A 22,297-nucleotide genomic window follows, 5' to 3' on the forward strand; every position below is an offset into this window, starting at 1 on the left:
TGTGGACATGCTAATATTTACAATTCTATCTAAGTGTGAACATGCTAATATTTACAATGCTATCCAAGTGTGGACATGCTACTATTTCCAATTCTATCTAGATGCGACACAGGCTAGTGTTCACAATTCTATCTAAGTGTAGACATGCTAATATTTACAGTTCTATCTAAGTGTGGACATGCTAATATTTACATTGCTATCCAAGTTTGGACATGCTAATATTTCAATTGCTATCCAAGTGTGGACATGCTAATATTTACAATTCTATCTAGATGCGACGCAAGCCAGTGTTCACAATTCTATCTAAGTGTGGACATGCTAATATTTACAATTCTATCTAGGTGTGGACATGCTAATATTTACAATGCTATCCAAGTGTGGACATGCTAATATTTACAATTCTATCTAGATGCGACGCAGGCTAGTGTTCACAATTCTATCTAAGTGTGGACATGCTAATATTTACAATTCTATCCAAGTGTGGACATGCTAATATTTGCATTGCTATCCAAGTGTGGACATGCTAATATTTCCAATTCTATCTAGATGCGACGCAGCCTAGTGTTCACAATTCTATCTAAGTGAGGACATGCTAATATTTACAATTCTATATAAGTGTGGACATGCTAATATTTACATTTCTGTCTGAGTGTGGACATGCTAATATTTACAATGATATCTAAGTGTGGACATGCTGATATTTACAATTCCATTTAGATGTGACGCAGGCTAGTGTTCACAATTCTATCTAAGTGTGGACATGCTAATATTTACAATTCTATCTATGTGTGGACATGCTAATATTTACAATGCTATCCAAGTGTGGACATGCTAATATTTCCAATTCTATCTAGATGCGACGCAGGCCAGTGTTCACAATTCTATCTAAGTGTGGACATGCTAATATTTACAATTCTATCTAAGTGTGGACATCCTGATATTTACAATTCTGTCTGAGTGTGGACATGCTAATATTTACAATGCTATCTAAGTGTGGACATGCTAATATTTACAATTCCATCTAGATGCGACGCAGGCTAGTGTTCACAATTCTATCTAAGTGTGGACATGCTAATATTTACAATTCTATCTATGTGTGGACATGCTAATATTTACAATGCTATCCAAGTGTGGACATGCTAATATTTCCAATTCTATCTAGATGCGACGCAGGCCAGTGTTCACAATTCTATCTCAGTGTGGACATGCTAATATTTACAATTCTATCTAAGTGTGGACATGCTAATATTTACAATTCTGTCTGAGTGTGGACATGCTAATATTTACAATGCTATCTAAGTGTGGACATGCTAATATTTACAATTCCATCTAGATGCGACGCAGGCTAGTGTTCACAATTCTATCTAAGTATGGACATGCTAATATTTCCAATTCTATCTAGATGCGACACAGGCCAGTGTTCACAATTCTATCTAAGTGTGGACATGCTAATATTTACAATTCTATCTAAGTGTGGACATGCTAATATTTACAATTCTGTCTATGTGTGGAGATGCTAATATTTACAATGCTATCCAAGTGTGGACATGCTAATATTTCCAATTCTATCTAGATGCGACGCAGGCTAGTGTTCACAATTCTATCTAAGTGTGGACATGCTAATATTTACAATTCTATCTATGTGTGGACATGCTAATATTTACAATGCTATCCAAGTGTGGACATGCTAATATTTCCAATTCTATCTAGATGCGATGCAGGCTAGTGTTCACAATTCTATCTAAGTGTGGACATGCTAATATTTACAATTCTGTCTGAGTGTGGACATGCTAATATTTACAATGCTATCTAAGTGTGGACATGCTAATATTTACAATTCCATCTAGATGCGACGCAGGCTAGTGTTCACAATTCTATCTAAGTGTGGACATGCTAATATTTACAATTCTATCTAAGTGTGAACATGCTAATATTTACAATTCTATCTAAGTGTGGACATGCTAATATTTACATTGCTATCCAAGTGTGGACATGCTAATGTTTACAATGCTATCCACGTGTGGACATGCTAATATTTACAATTCTATCTAGATGTGACGCAGACTAGTGTTCACAATTCTATCTAAGTGTGGACATGCTAATATTTACAATTCTATCTAGATGCGATGCAGGCTAGTGTTCACAATTCTATCTAAGTGTGGACATGCTAATATTTACAATTCTATCTAAGTGTGGACATGCTAATATTTACAATGCTATCCATATGTGGACATGCTAATATTTACAATTCTATCTAGATGCGACGCAGGCTAGTGTTCACAATTCTATCTAAGTGTGGACATGCTAATATTTACAATTCTATCTAAGTGTGGACATGCTAATATTTACAATGCTATCCAAGTGTGGACAGGCTAATATTTTCAATTCTATCTAGATGCGACGCAGGCTAGTGTTCACAATTCTATCTAAGTGTGGACATGCTAATATTTACAATTCTATCTAAGTGTGAACATGCTAATATTTACAATTCTATCTAAGTGTGGACATGCTAATATTTACATTGCTATCCAAGTGTGGACATGCTAATGTTTACAATGCTATCCACGTGTGGACATGCTAATATTTACAATTCTATCTAGATGTGACGCAGACTAGTGTTCACAATTCTATCTAAGTGTGGACATGCTAATATTTACAATTCTATCTAGATGCGATGCAGGCTAGTGTTCACAATTCTATCTAAGTGTGGACATGATAATATTTACAATTCTATCTAAGTGTGGACATGCTAATATTTACAATGCTATCCAAGTGTGGACATGCTAATATTTTCAATTCTATCTAGATGTGACGCAGGCTAGTGTTCACAATTCTATCTAAGTGTGGACATGCTAATATTTACAATTCTATCTAAGTGTGAACATGCTAATATTTACAATGCTATCCAAGTGTGGACATGCTACTATTTCCAATTCTATCTAGATGCGACACAAGCTAGTGTTCACAATTCTATCTAAGTGTAGACATGCTAATATTTACAGTTCTATCTAAGTGTGGACATGCTAATATTTACATTGCTATCCAAGTTTGGACATGCTAATATTTCAATTGCTATCCAAGTGTGGACATGCTAATATTTACAATTCTATCTAGATGCGATGCAGCCTAGTGTTCACAATTCTATCTAAGTGTGGACATGCTAATATTTACAATTCTATATAAGTGTGGACATGCTAATATTTACATTTCTGTCTGGGTGTGGACATGCTAATATTTACAATGATATCTAAGTGTGGACATGCTGATATTTACAATTCCATTTAGATGCGACGCAGGCTAGTGTTCACAATTCTATCTAAGTGTGGACATGCTAATATTTACAATTCTATCTATGTGTGGACATGCTAATATTTACAATGCTATCCAAGTGTGGACATGCTAATATTTCCAATTCTATCTAGATGCGATGCAGGCTAGTGTTCACAATTCTATCTAAGTGTGGACATGCTAATATTTACAATTCTGTCTGAGTGTGGACATGCTAATATTTTCAATGCTATCTAAGTGTGGACATGCTAATATTTACAATTCCATCTAGATGCGACGCAGGCTAGTGTTCACAATTCTATCTAAGTGTGGACATGCTAATGTTTACAATGCTATCCAAGTGTGGACATGCTAATATTTACAATTCTATCTAGATGTGACGCAGACTAGTGTTCACAATTCTATCTAAGTGTGGACATGCTAATATTTACATTGCTATCCAAGTGTGGACATGCTAATGTTTACAATGCTATCCACGTGTGGACATGCTAATATTTACAATTCTATCTAGATGTGACGCAGACTAGTGTTCACAATTCTATCTAAGTGTGGACATGCTAATATTTACAATTCTATCTAGATGCGATGCAGGCTAGTGTTCACAATTCTATCTAAGTGTGGACATGATAATATTTACAATTCTATCTAAGTGTGGACATGCTAATATTTACAATGCTATCCAAGTGTGGACATGCTAATATTTTCAATTCCATCTAGATGCGACGCAGGCTAGTGTTCACAATTCTATCTAAGTGTGGACATGCTAATATTTACAATTCTATCTATGTGTGGACATGCTAATATTTACAATGCTATCCAAGTGTGGACATGCTAATATTTCCAATTCTATCTAGATGCGACGCAGGCCAGTGTTCACAATTCTATCTAAGTGTGGACATGCTAATATTTACAATTCTATCTAAGTGTGGACATGCTAATATTTACAATTCTTTCTGAGTGTGGACATGCTAATATTTACAATGCTATCTAAGTGTGGACATTCTAATATTTACAATGCCATCCAGATGCGATGCAGGCTAGTGTTCACAATTCTATCTAAGTATGGACATGCTAATATTTCCAATTCTATCTAGATGCGACACAGGCCAGTGTTCACAATTCTATCTAAGTGTGGACATGCTAATATTTACAATTCTATCTAAGTGTGGACATGCTAATATTTACAATTCTGTCTATGTGTGGAGATGCTAATATTTACAATGCTATCCAAGTGTGGACATGCTAATATTTCCAATTCTATCTAGATGCGACGCAGGCTAGTGTTCACAATTCTATCTAAGTGTGGACATGCTAATATTTACAATTCTATCTATGTGTGGACATGCTAATATTTACAATGCTATCCAAGTGTGGACATGCTAATATTTCCAATTCTATCTAGATGCGATGCAGGCTAGTGTTCACAATTCTATCTAAGTGTGGACATGCTAATATTTACAATTCTGTCTGAGTGTGGACATGCTAATATTTACAATGCTATCTAAGTGTGGACATGCTAATATTTACAATTCCATCTAGATGCGACGCAGGCTAGTGTTCACAATTCTATCTAAGTGTGGACATGCTAATGTTTACATTGCTATCCAAGTGTGGACATGCTAATATTTACAATTCTATCTAGATGTGACGCAGACTAGTGTTCACAATTCTATCTAAGTGTGGACATGCTAATATTTACAATTCTATCTAAGTGTGGACATGCTAATATTTACAATGCTATCCAAGTGTGGACATGCTAATATTTACAATTCTATCTAGATGCGACGCAGGCTAGTGTTCACAATTCTATCTAAGTGTGGACATGCTAATATTTACAATTCTATCTAAGTGTGGACATGCTAATATTTACAATGCTATCCAAGTGTGGACAGGCTAATATTTTCAATTCTATTTAGATGCGACGCAGGCTAGTGTTCACAATTCTATCTAAGTGTGGACATGCTAATATTTACAATTCTATCTAAGTGTGAACATGCTAATATTTACAATTCTATCTAAGTGTGGACATGCTAATATTTACATTGCTATCCAAGTGTGGACATGCTAATGTTTACAATGCTATCCACGTGTGGACATGCTAATATTTACAATTCTATCTAGATGTGACACAGACTAGTGTTCACAATTCTATCTAAGTGTGAACATGCTAATATTTACAATGCTATCCAAGTGTGGACATGCTACTATTTCCAATTCTATCTAGATGCGACACAAGCTAGTGTTCACAATTCTATCTAAGTGTAGACATGCTAATATTTACAGTTCTATCTAAGTGTGGACATGCTAATATTTACATTGCTATCCAAGTTTGGACATGCTAATATTTCAATTGCTATCCAAGTGTGGACATGCTAATATTTACAATTCTATCTAGATGCGACGCAGCCTAGTGTTCACAATTCTATCTAAGTGTGGACATGCTAATATTTACAATTCTATATAAGTGTGGACATGCTAATATTTACATTTCTGTCTGGGTGTGGACATGCTAATATTTACAATGATATCTAAGTGTGGACATGCTGATATTTACAATTCCATTTAGATGCGACGCAGGCTAGTGTTCACAATTCTATCTAAGTGTGGGCATGCTAATATTTACAATTCTATCTATGTGTGGACATGCTAATATTTACAATGCTATCCAAGTGTGGACATGCTAATATTTCCAATTCTATGTAGATGCGACGCAGGCCAGTGTTCACAATTCTATCTAAGTGTGGACATGCTAATATTTACAATTCTATCTAAGTGTGGACATGCTAATATTTACAATGCTATCCAAGTGTGGACATGCTAATATTTACAATTCTATCTAGATGCGACGCAGGCTAGTGTTCACAATTCTATCTAAGTGTGGACATGCTAATATTTACAATTCTATCTAAGTGTGGACATGCTAATATTTACAATGCTATCCAAGTGTGGACATGCTAATATTTTCAATTCTATCTAGATGCGACGCAGGCTAGTGTTCACAATTCTATCTAAGTGTGGACATGCTAATATTTACAATTCTATCTAAGTGTGAACATGCTAATATTTACAATGCTATCCAAGTGTGGACATGCTACTATTTACAATTCTATCTAGATGCGACACAGGCTAGTGTTCACAATTCTATCTAAGTGTAGACATGCTAATATTTACAATTCTATCTAAGTGTGGACATGCTAATATTTACATTGCTATCCAAGTGTGGACATGCTAATATTTGCATTGCTATCCAAGTGTGGACATGCTAATATTTCCAATTCTATCTAGATGCGACGCAGCCTAGTGTTCACAATTCTATCTAAGTGAGGACATGCTAATATTTACAATTCTATATAAGTGTGGACATGCTAATATTTACATTTCTGTCTGAGTGTGGAAATGCTAATATTTACAATGATATCTAAGTGTGGACATGCTGATATTTACAATTCCATTTAGATGCGACGCAGGCTAGTGTTCACAATTCTATCTAAGTGTGGACATGCTAATATTTACAATTCTATCTATGTGTGGACATGCTAATATTTACAATGCTATCCAAGTGTGGACATGCTAATATTTCCAATTCTATCTAGATGCGACACAGGCCAGTGTTCACAATTCTATCTAAGTGTGGACATGCTAATATTTACAATTCTATCTAAGTGTGGACATGCTAATATTTACAATTCTGTCTATGTGTGGACATGCTAATATTTACAATGCTATCTAGATGCGACGCAGGCTAGTGTTCACAATTCTATCTAAGTGTGGACATGCTAATATTTACAATTCTATCTATGTGTGGACATGCTAATATTTACAATGCTATCCAAGTGTGGACATGCTAATATTTCCAATTCTATCTAGATGCGACGCAGGCCAGTGTTCACAATTCTATCTAAGTGTGGACATGCTAATATTTACAATTCTATCTAAGTGTGGACATGCTAATATTTACAATTCTGTCTGAGTGTGGACATGCTAATATTTACAATGCTATCTAAGTGTGGACATGCTAATATTTACAATTCCATCTAGATGCGACGCAGGCTAGTGTTCACAATTCTATCTAAGTATGGACATGCTAAAATTTACAGTTCCATCTAGATGTGACGCAGGCTAGTGTTCACAATTCTATCTAAGTGTGGACATGCTAATATTTACAATTCCATCTAGATGCGACGCAGGCTAGTGTTCACAATTCTATCTAAGTGTGGACATGCTAATATTTACAATTCCATCTAGATGCGACGCAGGCTAGTGTTCACAATTCTATCTAAGTGTGGACATGCTAATATTATGGCACTCTATGTAATTGGGAGGTAAGGTAGAGTGGCAGTGGTTTTCTGGAGTAGAGTGATTGCTCTACTCCCCACCCATGCCACACTCACAGTTTTTGTTGGTGTCTGTTGACGTTGACTGCTGGCTTCACTGGCTTCCCCTGCGGACACCTGCAGACACATCTTGGAGCCACCAATGTAGGAGCCGCCCTTTGCCTCGTGGTCCTTCGCCGCGAGGGCTGCCAGGCAGAGGGCTGCCCCGGAATGTTCTTGATATGGGGTGTGTGGACCAATCTGGGTGCAGTGGGTGGGTTGCGAGGTGGCCATAAAGGAAAGCAGGAAGCGGCAAGCCCCGGGGAGACAAACCACGTGCCGAGTGCGCAATGGATGGTGCTTTTAAGCGCCATTTATTTAATTTAAAATTAAAGTTGCCTTCTTGGGAGGTGAGGGTCAGGAGACTCCTTACCTCCTCAGGGGTCCGCTGGTAATGGCGAAATGCTGCTGGTGCCGAGCCTCGCTGCGGCCTCAGTTTGTTTTCTTTTTTTTTTGTCTTAGATGGGCCAATCGGGACGGGGAGGCGGGCATAAGGGAAAGCAGAAAGCGGCCAGCCCCGGGGAGACAAACCACGCGCTGAGTGTGCAATGGATGGTGTTTTTAAGCGCCATTTATTTAATTTAAAATTAAAGTTGCCTTCTTGGGAGGTGAGGGTCAGGAGACTCCTTACCTCGTCAGGGGTCCGCTGGTAATGGCGGAATGCTGCTGGTGCCGAGCCTCGCTGCGGCCTCTGTTTGTTTTCTTTTTTTTTTGTGTCTTAGATGGGCCAATCGGGACGGGGAGGTGGGCATAAGGGGAAGCGGCCAGCCCCGAGGAGACAAACCACGCGCCAAGTGCGCAATGGATGGTGCTTTTAAGCTCCATTTATTTAATTTAAAATTAAAGTTGCCTTCTTGGGAGGTGAGGGTCAGGAGACTCCTTACCTCGTCAGGGGTCCGCTGGTAATGGCTACTATTTGGGAAATCGTTTGCCTTCTGGTGTCCCCCTGTGGGTGCTCTCTTACCTACCTTGTCTTTTGGTGTTCTTTGGTGCTGTCTCCCCTTCTTTCTCATGGCTCCTTACCGCTAGCACCCGATGTCACGTCTGTTTCTGTGTTCTTTTGCTGTATTGGCCTCACCCCATTCCGTGCCTGTGGTCTGATTTTGTTGCACTGCTTCAGTAGTGTTGTTGCAACTGGGTCCCCTGAGTACGGGGTCTCCTTAGTTGTGAGATCTGCACTGTTTCAAACCCCGTTGGATGGGGGAGTGTCATTTCTGAAAAGCCCCAATTGCCGCAATGTACCATGGGATATACATATTTTATTTGGCCAGTGGCACTCCCTTGTCCATCATTTACAGAAAAGAACTACTGCATGGGTTTACACTGAAATATACACTGTTTTCTGCCCAACTTATTTCTTATTGGGCACACATCTATCCAGCAGTTTTCGCTTTATCTGGGTTCAAAGACTGCATGTTTTTCGCTATGGGAAAATAAATGGACAGTAACCCAAAATGTCTACTTTTGATAAATGTGTGCTGTCATCCAGATGTGTCCAGTGAGTCAAACATTAATAGCAACAGATTTCTGGAAAAAGTCAAAGCAGATTGTTGTGATCATAAGTGAAAACACTTTAGTTAAGAGACATTTAAGGTGATCAGATTTGACACAACAAAACACTTGAAATTTGGTGGATATGGTAGGTGATGTTCATCTTAACTCACCATGGATGCCCCTCATGATATAATTTAGCATGCCATTGTGAATCCCCTCGTTATATTTTGTATGTGCTCACAGGTTTTGCAACGGTGGGACACCGAGTTAAGATGGCCATCATTTCCCAGATCTGCTGAATTTCAAGGGTTTGTTATACTACAGTTTCTTCTGGGTCCACGCCTTGGGCCATGGCCACTCTACATGTTACATCAATGTTGTTGTTCCCAAAGACCTATGGACCCCCTGCCTAGTAGTTGTGATTGCTGCAGTTGTAACAAAAAAAAGAAATTCACTCCCTATTCCTGCGAAAATTTCCAAGAAATTATTTCCGATAATGCCAATTCATGTGGTAGCATAGCGGCATGCCCATTCCGGCGATAAGGAAACTCAATGCTGGAAAATTAAAACATCTTTCCCATCCTCACAGGCACTCACCATGTGTCACCCTCCTCTTTCCTTGGTACCCCCACTGCTCAAAATTACTTTTTCCCTCGATAACCGTCTCCCATTTCCCCTGTCACCCTTTGGTTCATGTGACATAGTTTCTTTTCCAAGCGCGTCTTGCGTTATTGCCACGTGGATCTTGTGATATTCCCTGCATTTTCTCATAATAAGCCGAAAATGTTCTGTAACTGGCTACCCAGACCACCCCCAATCGGACATGGTGTCCTCTTTACACTTCCCCACTTCTAGACTGATGCGATTGCATCCTTTTTCCTTCTCCAAATAGCATTTTGAGCACTTTTGATTTTCGTCTTCCCCATGTCTTATGATGGGAATCATTCACATCGAGCACATAAACAAAGTCAAAAACCCACCTAACGGGGTTGCCGGGTTGGGCAGGTGGGGGGCAGCGAGAGTGGAGGGGAAAGGTGGATGCTGGTTTAAACTGGCTCCCCCCAGTAGGGAGGCCGGGAGGTGGTTTGCGGGCTCTGAGTGCGGCGGGGCACGGTGGCAGCAATCTGGGGCTTAAAAAAAGCACCCGGGGGATAAGGAGATCACAGTTCTCTGCCTGGTCCCCTCTGGATTGTCGCCACCACGCCTGCACCACCTGCCTGGAGACCCCGGACCATTATGGGTCAAGTGGGCACAGATGAATGCATGAGGGCACTAAAGACATTTCAGGAGGTGGCTGAAAAAATGGGGGCGCCACTGGCGCAGAGAAGACAGAGGGCTCCACCACTTTGCTGTGTTTTCTGGGCATTGCAATTGACTGTGCAGTGAGTGAATGCCACCTACGGGGAATAAAGGGCCAGACTTCAGGGAGTCAGTAGTTGCCTGTTTGAGGGCTAAGAAGGTTTCTTTGGGGCAGCTTCAGAGTCTGGTGGGACAACTGAACTTTCCACTCAGAATTATTCCTATGGGGAGACCCTTCCCTTGGTCCATCACAGTGGCTTTGTCAGGACAGACAAAAGCCCATCACCACACCAGGCTGACCAAAGTGTCCAGACAGTGGGAAGAAGGAGGGCCTGTGCAGGAACACAACAGCTTTTTCCAATCATAGTGGAATTAACTATTTGGGGTAAGGAGTAAGCAGTTGAGGGGTAGAGATGTAGTGCTTTGGTCAGACAGTATGTCAGATAGTATGTCAGTGGTCTGCTCAATCAACAGCCAGAGTGTGGCATGCTCAATGGTGCTGAGATTACTCAAGAGATTGGTATTGTGCGAAAGGAAGTAAGTGCTTTCATGTGAAACATGTACCAGGTGTCCTTAGCAATGCGGCTGATGCTTTGTCCCATTTTAAACTGCAGGAGTTCTAGCTATGGTTACCAGGGGCGGATCTAGTGATGTGTTCATTCCCCGAAACATCATGGGAGCTTGGTGCCCAGAATGAGCCTCATTGATAGAGGTCTTGGTGTCGAAAAGATAAAAGGTGCCTATGAAAGAGCATTTGGGCAATTCAGGGAATTCTCTGTGGAAATGGGTCTGGAAGAAATGTTCTATTGAAATACAATGAGGAAGTTCCTGGGTCAGCTGCATACAAAGAGGTTAACAATGAGGATGGCTAGAACAAAAATGACACAAATCGGGTTTTTCGCACGACTACAAGGAAGGTCCCTGCCATCCGCTGATTTCGCAATCAAGAAGGCATTATCAGGCTGGAGGAGGACAGTGGTAACAGGGGGGATAGAAGGAGGCTATTACACCAAGACAAATTAAGAGCAATATTACAGGCACTGGGGAAAATATGCAGAGGTGATTGGGAGATTGCTCTGTTCAGGGCCATCTTTGTCACTGCATTTGTTGGTGCCTTAAAGATTGGGGAGGTGTAGGGGGCAGCCACTTCTGGCCTCGTGGGAGGGCTGGCCAGGGACAACTTATCATTCAAAGGGGGATTGGCCCACACATGGATGAAGAAGTCAGAAACAGACCAGGAGAGAAAAGGGGAGTGGTGACCGTGTTGGTACATGCCATAGCAGACATCTGCCCAGTGGGAAGGTTACAAGTTTACCTGGGTTTCATGGGGGTCCAGGCAGGCCTGCTATTTTTACATAGGGACGGATCGTGCCTGTCCAGGTAATAATTTAGGAATATTTTTCAGAAAGCACTAGAAAAAGCAGGGCTTGGGGGGATGGAATTTGCCCCACACTCTTTTAGAAGGTTACGGGTATGAAGAAGGACAGATCAAGGCATTGGGGCGTTGAAAATTTCACACATTTAAGGGCTGCATCAGGACACACCTACTGTGTTAGAACAGAGGAGGGTGAGTAAGTTGCAGACTTTGTACAAATTGTAAATAAGTTGGTGGTATACTGTGTGGCTAACATGTTTCGCTTGTCAATTTTCTAGGAAGGATATGGTGAAAATGGTGGTGTGGGTCGTTGGACACTCTTTCATAAGAAGGATGGAGCAGAGAATATAAGAACGGCCGAGGTTGCCGTGTGACATGACAGCCTTTGATATTCACTGGGTTTATCGCAGGGGTTACAAGTATGCCAGGTGAATTCACAGGTGGAAGGACACATGAGGCTACCTCCCTGTGTCAGAGTGGGGAGGACCATGGGGACATTGCAATCCCTTTCTGGGGGACTCTGGAGCGGGAATGAGGCACAGCTTCTGGATGCTCACTGCAGGGGAGTTGGGCAGCAGGACCAGGGGGCAGCTGGGACATGTAAGAAAGGGGGCTGCCTCCCGGTAACACCTCCAGAGTAGGGCATGGTGGGAGGGGACAGGGCCTCAGCACCATGTAATGCCCCGGTGGGGCAGAGAGCCATGGTCCGCTTGGACCACTTGCCAGTAGGAAGTGTTGTGAACTATCTGTTTATTATTGATAACTGCATAGATTGGAAATATGTGAAATATTTGGAGTGCATTGATATTTGCTGTGATAGTAAAATTTGTCTGGTTTACATCCAAAGAAGATACTTGTATTGCGTGTTTACTCCCCACCTGAGGCATGCCCCCCCCCGTCAGCCCAAAACAAACAGTGGCTTTTCATTTCTGAAGAGCCCTTCATCCTCTCTGCTGCAAAGCACCATGGGGGATATATAAAACAAATTGGGAGCGAGGGGCACCCCATTCTCTGTAGAATATTTTGAATATTACTGGACAGATTTACCCCAAACTAGCAAATGAAATATCTGCGATGCTTTGTGCCCAAGCTGGTGCTTATTTGGTACACATCTGTTCAGCAGCTTTTGTGCTACAAGTGTTCAATCAATGCACGTTATCTCTATGGTAAAATGAATGGGACTAGGCAAAAGCGTTTCTTTGTTTTCTTAATACCTTTTTCATCTTTTAACACGTTTTGCCCAACATTTCCATTTGGGTGACCCGTAAAAATCGTTTTATATGAGAATTTCACCCAGTGATATATACCTATTGACAGCTTGCTGTTTTATAGCAGTCAAAGAACGAGAGATGCGAAGCGCCTTCATCTTGCATATTGTGTGCAATGCATATAACAACAGCTTTATGTAATGTACAAAAATGATGCTGTCTGGCTGTGTTGTGCCCAATCATTGTTCCCACTGGTACCTTACCCCAGTCACACCATGATCATTACGATTCAGTAGTGCATCATGTTGATCTTGTGAGAAGCATCCTGCAGGGGGATTGCTGCTTAGCTCACAACTGTTGCCCTCATGTACACGTTTCTGATCGAAGCACTCACCGTCCTGCCCAATAAATGAAATAAAATACAATTAAATAAACACAAAATAAAATAGGTGTATGCTTCTTACAACTCCATTTCGTTGAGGCTACACTGACCTTTCAGTGAACGAAAAATATAAGTATTAATTTAGGTGATGGGGTCAACAGTGCCTATGCATTTTGTCTGAACTTGCCAACTGTAGAGTCCTTTAGCAGGCTTGTCAAATAATCAATCAAATGGTTCAACTGCTTTCCTCCACCCCAAGGATGAACAGCACAGAAAACAAACGTCTGTCTCTATTTTATGAGCCTGCGTGGTCAAGGCGTACCCTACTCTTGAGGGGAGCGTGCAGCCGTAAATGGGTTTATGAGGCCATTAGCAAGCGCCCAGCTGCTCAACCCTTCAACAGGGTACAATGGTTTATTCAAGGGGAGAAGCGCGGGCTCGATGCCTTTCCACACCTCGACATTTTCATGAGTGCACCACACTTACGCAGACTAGCGCACATGCTTCACGAGCTCCCCGCCCCCACGGTTTTACTGCAGCCATAAACCGGCCATGCATCCTTCTTGCGCCTGCAGCAGAAATAGTTGAGAGAGATCCTCGCTTTCAGTAAAACATTATAGCCAGGACAGAGACTGGAACGAAGGATTACCAACAGGCGTGATTAATGGGCAAACTACTGCATGATAAACTCGCACTCACCATACCCGCAAGGCACAACGACCTTGGTACAAGGTCCTTTAATACAATATCTTTGGCGTACAAAGTGCAAAAACAATCGAATTTCTGCAAAACAGGATCAGTGAACAATACTTTGTTAGGGAAACCAATGATACATAATAATTCTGTGAGTCTTTCAGTTCTGTTATATTGACACGCTCAGACATCAGGAAAGCAAAGCGAGTGTTGCTAGCAGAATTTCTCTGTCCCCGAGGGTTGTGTGTCTAATCCCTGTGTGGATCAGCAATGAGGACAAGGACTCCGGAAGTGGGACACCCTGGTAGTTGGCATGGTCTGAGATCATCATCTGTCCCAGATAACGACTGAACAACAATTGTTCAACAATAAAAGTGCACATATTCCAAGAAGTGTTTTCCTAGCTCAGTGCCATTGCTGGGTTTCTCCTGTAACCTTCCAGCACAGGACATGTGCCTCCTACAGACTAGGTAGCACAGTAGCATCCACAGACTGAAGTGGCTATCAGCTACACCTGTTAATTGAAGATACCCAATGCCACTGCAGCCTCACAGGGTTTGCTCCCTCGTTTCCCTCTGAGATTTAACCCCATGGTTTCAAATGCCACTAAGCATACAGATATGTTTCTAGGGACCCCACAAGAGCTCTGCCCACTCTGCCTTCTCTGAACTCTCAGCGGGAACTTACCTCACCCACAGTCTACTTGGCGCGCACTGCTGCATGCTCTCAATGTCTCCCACTCCTCCCTGTGCTCCCCACTCTCCTCCATGACCAGCCACTTCCAGTTGCACTTCCTTCTGTCAGAGGAGGAGCCCACTGTGACATCTCCTCACAAAGTGCCCTACCAAACGGGCTCCACTACCAATGTTGGAGATATTTATGCAGCAACAAGCAATACAGGGAGCTCAGTCGCCCCCCCACCCCCAATCAAAAGCACCAATCAATCTAGCCCTGTCTGTGATTCATATAGAGCCACGTGAATGCCTCACCCTTCAGCAATAGGTAAACTAAGAAACAGGCCGGCGTATGGAAAGAATATATATTTATTAATGAATAGGAACTTCAATATTTGTATAAAATCACAAATCAAGCCATCTCACTCTGTGCCCTGAATGCTTTTCTTTCCTAACAATTCTATGTTTACGCAAATTGAAAACACTGGTTGGTTCAGGATAGCACAGACCACAGACTCTTTAACCCCACAACCTATGCAGTCAAAACACTTTGCATGGGGTTCACATAATAACATGTAGGACCGTGAAACAGGATTGGATCATACACTTAGCAATACACTTTACATGAAGTTGAATTCAAATAACATGCAATAGTTTCCTATTAGCAAAAACAGTTTCACACATGCAGCGCTCTTTATTTTTAACCTCCCTGTCCACTTGAAAATGCTAGCAGTGTTGGAGTGCAGCAAACTTTGAAAACAAAACAGTTTTTTTATATATAGAACAAGTGCTGTATAGCAATTTGATATCCCATTTTGCAGGTTTGCTAATTAAATTGTCACTTGTGTAGCAAAGATAGCTATTTATGTTTCCCTGTTCAAAGAAAGCACAGCTTACTCCGCATTCCTCTCTTTCCCTCAGGCCTCTCTCCGCCCTTTTTCCTCTGGTCACTGCACGAATCATCTCATCCATGCTGAAGTGCCAAAGGCATGTGTGGGAGTGCTAGTCAATAATTCTTTTTCTTCAAATAATTGCGAGCCAGAAGTAATCAGGATGACCCTTATTAAGCCAACTATATCATGTCTGGCAAAGACCAGTGTGTGTTAACTTTATATTTTTTAAAGGGCAGTCATGCAATTTAATTTCTTACATAATACACAATTGCAGTATTGCTACTGTAAAGCACTGCAGTGTTTCCATGCTTTACAGAAATGTTTCGGTTAGTATATCTAAATCTCAGTGTCAACTAGATTTCATTTTATTGGGGAAGGTGCATCATATTGATGAGTGAACACTTTTGAAAATGTACATTACTATTAAACCACTGTGACCGTTTGGCTGCATGAATATGTAACAGTGATAAAGCCAAGAGCTAAACCCATACTCCTGTACATTCTATATTATCACCCTGCTTTATACCAGCTAACCTGAAAATGAGATGGCCACAAACTACAATTATCCATCTAGTATGTCCAGTTCTCTGCCTGCTTCACCATCCACTCTGCTTAGTCTCTTACTTTCCTTCTTCTTACATAATGAATGCACAAAACAAACTAGATATGTATGCAAAGTACTGATCAATAGTTCTATCCAGTTTGTACATCTACAGATCTGCTGCAATACCATCCAATGTAGTTCATCCAGGGCCCACTTTTCTCTATGATTGCCTTGCTGATTATGATTGCCTTGCATAAAAGCACAAACATGAGAGAGGTGGCCAAACTTTTTTCAAATCCTTTTTATCACATCTATGTCTGTCCATTCAGGCAGCTAACCTTTTACAGACACTCATCCAGGGCATGCAAAGTCTACTCTCCCACTCACATAGTGGAGTAGATTTTATGAAGGCTGCGTACCATTTGCAGGGGACGTTTGAAACTGTATTTAATATTTCCTTTGTTTTCAGTCAATGTCAAATTAAAGTTGCACTGTGCATGGTTGCCATCTGGGTGGCATCAGAGTATCAAACAAAGTTGGTTTTTGGTGACATGCACCATTTAGAGAAAGTGCATTTACATTATTGTGTCATCTGTTGCCCAGGGTCGACTGTATTTCTCTTATGTTGAGTAGGTAAACTAAGTTACTACAACTGCAAGTCTAGCGGAACTGTAAAGAATTTGCAAAGCCTGACTCTTTTTCACCAATGTCATACTTCAGGAGTACAAAATAATGCTGTATTGTTGCATGTGTCTTGCGTAAAAACAACTTTTCATGACATTAAACATATCAGTATACTATTACTAATCAATTGGGTTTGCTTGCTAATCAAGAACATTTTAGTTAGCAAACTCTGCTAATCAATTTTTGAAAACAAATCTATGCTTTGCAGAACCCTTTTTCCTTCTCCAGAAGGCAATGAAGAATTTCTCTTCTACCAGTAGTCACTTTCCTACTCTCAGTATAGTATGCCTTTCAATCAGAGAGTTCACTTTATTTAATTTTGGCAAGAAGCATTTCTGCCCAGCACAAAACCCAGATGTTCAGTTTACATTCAGCACTCCTCTGTTTTAAGACAGGGTCTGAGCAATGGTGAACAGTTGGGAATTTCATTTGTAGTGGAGGGGCCAAATGTCTCTACCAGAAGTCCCGCCACCATTATTCCTATATGTTGGAACCCGGAAATTGCGAAATCCATGATGCCAATAATGGTACCTATCCCACGAAGAATCCTCGAGACAAGGTATCCATTAAGAAATACCTATATGATGTATCCACAGAGAAATTACAGTCTCTTAAAGGAAGTTACTGAAGTGTGAAATGGTGAAGGCAAGAGACTTGTGATGTCACATGAAGCAGGGGTGACGCACCAAGAAGAGATGCCAAGGAAGAGAGTATATAAACCTTATAGAACCTGATGACGAAGTAAAGAGTCGAGTAACATTTCATGTGCAGGAATGAAGATTGCACGTGTGAAGCGCACTGAAGAAAAATGCAAATCGCTTTATAACTGTACAGATGCAATAACGCCAGTAGAGTAAGTAACCATGAAGGTTGGCTATACGCAGTGAATAGACTGCAGGCGGTGCCGCCATTATATATATGTATATAGAATCTGGATGTTCCACAATGTAGTTTAGCAAACTGCGACCCCGTGAGCAGAAAAGGCTAAAAGTGTGGCGCGGTAGAGAAAGATGGCTGACAATGAAGGAAGATTCTAGAAGGCTTGCCTGGCCCAGTGTCAAGGGTTGGGGCAGCCAAGAAACTGGTTATCTATTCGAGAAGATACAATGAACTTGAGTTGCAATGGAAAAACACCAAGTTTTATTTATTAAATAATATTAAACGTGAAGAAGGAGCTAAAACACGGTCTCCTGTCACATGGTGTAAATGAAAATAGACTTTGGGCAAGCTACATTGAGACTGAAGATAAGACTGTGCTCACACTCTCTTTATGCTCAGGTGCAGTGATACTTTGCAAGGCTGAGTTCAAAGACAATTCGAATGGCAGACAACAGGAGTGATGATGGATGATGGGCTAATTGGGTGGGAAGGCATGGTCAAGTCCACCCACAAGCACCTGGGGTGCCAGCTTGCATGCTGCTAGCGAGTGGAATATTCCAGAAGGGTACAAGTGTGCCAACCAATTATAGAGGGACACATAGCAAAGAGCCCTACAGATTGAAAGCCAATGAAACGTTGTGTATTCTGTGACACTGAGGATGACTTGCACAAGGGGTGAGCATAGTTGTCCACCTGACTGTAGAGACCCAATCACAATCCTATTTTCCCCATAGAAAGTATACCTAGGTGTTCCCCTTAGAATACCTATAATCCAGCTTAGGTTTTCTAATTTTGCCACGTAGTGTGATGTGAATGATGGCATGTTTTTACTATATAACTGTGTTTTTTCATGTAACACGTTGTGAGAAATACTGTGAGACATCCATTGATGCCTGTTGTACTCCATGTTTTAGATAATTGTGAATAAAACAGCTAAGTTTTGCCAACTTCCTGAGTCAGTCTTATTATTGGTGTAAGAATAAATGATGTATCCCCATCCATCCGATAAATCATTATCTTGCTTAAAGACCTACTGGTTAATGCGGCAGCCGAGAGCGGATGATTAGAGTACCCATCGACCAGTAGGTCTCCAGTATTTTGGACAATCAGACACCCTCTGCCATCTAGCCGGAAGATTGCGAAGTTTCCTGTGCAGAGCAGCCGATTAAGAAAACTTGCAAGAAGATCAATATAGGTGGGACGGGTCCCTCTTTGCAAAATCCCTCCTGGTTTCCAAAGGTGCTGAGCAGAAAGAAGGCGACGGTGGTCAATTGGAGGAGGGGAGACAATACCAAAGGCTTTGAGCTGAAGAATGAATGGTGAGTAGATTGAGGGGGCTGACAAAATAAGGGGATGGGATTGTAGTAATATAGAAAAGTAATGGGGGTTGTTTAAAATATAATGAGGAGTGTTATAGTGAAAATAAGGAGCATTATAGTGAAAATGAAAATGAATGTAAAGTCTGGTTTCCTATCTCAAGTCAGGTCTGGAAGGAGTCATTTCAAAACCCCAATCGGGGATAACTAGGCAGCACATAAACGGGTTTATGATAGGGAATGACTAAAACCCCAATCAGGGTATTTTAGTGGCTAGGAGAAAGGCAGTACCATGGTATGTATGTGAAAAGTTGACGAGTTTGTTTGTCTATGTTTTATATATTATGTAAATGAAAAGAGGTGTTGAAGAGAGTAAACTGTGCAAAGTTAAAGTAGAGATAAAAAGTTATTACCTATTTTTTAGGTCATTGTTGGCTCTGACCGAAAAAGTTGGTTGAGATAATTGAGAAATAGAGGCTGTGAGTGGTGGATGTTGGAGCGCACACATATTTGTTGTTTTCCTGAAATGTATCTGTATAACCGATGGTTAGTATTGACAGTCAATTGAGACTTGTCACAATGGGAGATATTACTCCACTGATGAACCAGTGCAAGATGCTGCCGAAACACACACCTAAGCTCAAACCGTATAGTGCGGAATGCTTCAAGGGCACAGCAGACAAAATGTTCATTCCATGGCCACAAGGGGGATCTCTGTTAAAAGTGGCATTGCAACACATGACCACATACTTGAACGCTGTGTGCAGACAGAAGAAATTAGAGAAAAGGTCAGCAATTTTAGAGCTCTGGAAGATGTACCAGGAGGAGCAAGAGGATCCGCCACCTGAGGATTGGATGCTTAATCAGTGTAAGGAGGAAGATGTTGAGCCTTTAGCAACCCGATATATGAATCACCTGCTTATAGCAGTGAAGATAGTCCAGAAGAGACTAGAAGAAAGGAGGAGATCTTTAAGATCTTACAGTATAAACAGGAGGAAAGCGAATGATTGAATGGAACCACAGATATAGAACAAGAGGTTAAGAAATGGAAAGGAGAAAAGGATAAAGCTGACAAGGTAACGCTCGTACAGAACGAATGGATGGGAGGATAGATATTGCTCAAGCTTGATGGGAAAAGCATTGAGGAAGTCAGGCAAAGGGAAGAAGAAGATGAGCAGGATAGAAAAGAGAAGGAACAAGAAAAGCGATTGAAAGAGGATGAACATAAGGGAAAGAGTAGGCACAGGCGGGAACTGATGCATCAGGAAGAACAGCACTAGAAGGAAGAAAGGGCAGAGGAGCAAAGGAAATATGACAACAGACAGAGAGCAATCTAAGAACAAGATAGGCAAGAAAAGAAAAGAGAAGAGGAGGAAGCACATAAATTAAGGGATAGAAGAATACAAAGATGAAGGGAAGCGATTGAAAGAAGAGAAGAGAAAAGACAAGAAGAGGAAAGAGTTAGATAGGACGTGAGACAGCAAAGAGAATTAGATGAAGAAACGGAGTGAAAAAAGAGACAAAGGGAACGCGATATTGATCGCATTCAGAAAGAATGAATGGAACCAAGTCCAATAATGCCATGGAGCAATATAGAAGAGTCCCTCCTGTCACAGGGAGCAATGTCAGGACCAACTAGTGTAGCCATAGAGAATAATTTTGACATAGGGAGTATCGGGTGAGAGAATTGATAAAGCTTATCATGACTGAAGAGAAAGTAGCAAATTGGGAAGCCAAGGGAAGGGAGAACAGTCCCTGGCTTTCTAATCATGGAGAGAAGAAAGAGACCAGTTCAGTCTCGAGCATAGAGCCTTGTCAGGCTGATTTTAGAGGAGGGTAAAAGAGAAGAGAGCCATACTAGTTGGGGATTAGATATGTCGGACGAAGAGAGAGAAACCTTCCATGGGGAAGAGGGAAGAGATGCATGTGGCTCCAAAGGATGTCGGCAGACAGACAAGGAAGTAATATGGGCTGATTGAGAGCAGCCTACGGATAGGACGCCAGATCCTATAGCATATCCAGAGTGACCTAAAGGATGATCGCATAGTGAGAAGGGAGAGTCACCAGCATATGTGAGCAGGCTGAGGTCATTTCCAGGTAGAAGGCAATCAGGAACTATTGTCCTCACTATGGATAGACAAACAATGGGAGCCAATTGCCGATTTGGGTTCACGCAGTTCCCTTTATTGGCAAAAGGAGGGGCCAGACCGCAGTATATTCCCTGGCCACAAATGGATAAGGATAACTTAGGATTCAAACTTCCCAGTTTAACAGCAGGTACGGGAAACTGGATTTATGAGCTAGAGAAAATGACAGGGGGAAATACGTCAGCAATAGGGGACATTAAGGGTCTCCTAGCAGCCATTCTTGCGGAATTCTTGTTGCTCTGTATTTGACCACATTTTCTGGTATTCATGCCCAACAGACTTTGTCTGGTTCTGAGTGCGGGCTCACGGACAACACCTACTGATGTGTGTTTGTAGTAACCTCCAATGGACCCCCCATTGCTTTTTTCCTATAATCCTGAGGCCCTCTCTTCCTGTCTACTTTTGTCTTTACAGCTGCTGCACTTTTGCACAGCAAGTTCAGAACCCTGGCCCAGGTTCTCTCTCTTTTCCAATCTGGCTGAACCGTTTTACAGTGCAAGAATTCTAATACACTGGGAAAGTAGCGTTTACGGACTCCACCCTGTCCCTTAAAATTTGTACTGGGTGAGTGACCCGTATATCCAGGACAGCAGCCCCTCTAACCGTGATATTCCTTTGAAGTTGTCTATATAGAAGTTTGTGTTTGTAACCTATGTCCCCTCTATCTCTGCCCCCTTTAGGGTGATACTACTAAATCAATCCGGCCCTGAGGAAGGCCTCTACTATTGATGCCCGTCTGGCACACCGAAACATGATATCCATGTAGGAACAAGTTTATGATCTTTTCCTACACGTTGGCAGACAACCATGCAAATTTAGCTGAGTGTATACTCCCTCTCTATACCTACCAGGGTAATTTTTAATACACCCTGGTAGTCTCTATGTTGTAGAAACAATTGGTATCCTACCAGGATTGTTCTAAGTTTCCCCAACAATCCAATTTGTTATTTGATGAACATGTTGTTCTTTTGTATTTTGTGTATATATGATGAATGTTATGTTTCATGTCTTTCTACGTTTTTTTCAATTGCTTCAATTGCTTCATTTA

Source organism: Ambystoma mexicanum, chromosome 5q (genome assembly GCF_040938575.1).
Source record: "Ambystoma mexicanum isolate Mex_15411 chromosome 5q, UKY_AmexF1_1, whole genome shotgun sequence".
Lineage (NCBI taxonomy): Eukaryota > Metazoa > Chordata > Amphibia > Caudata > Ambystomatidae > Ambystoma > Ambystoma mexicanum.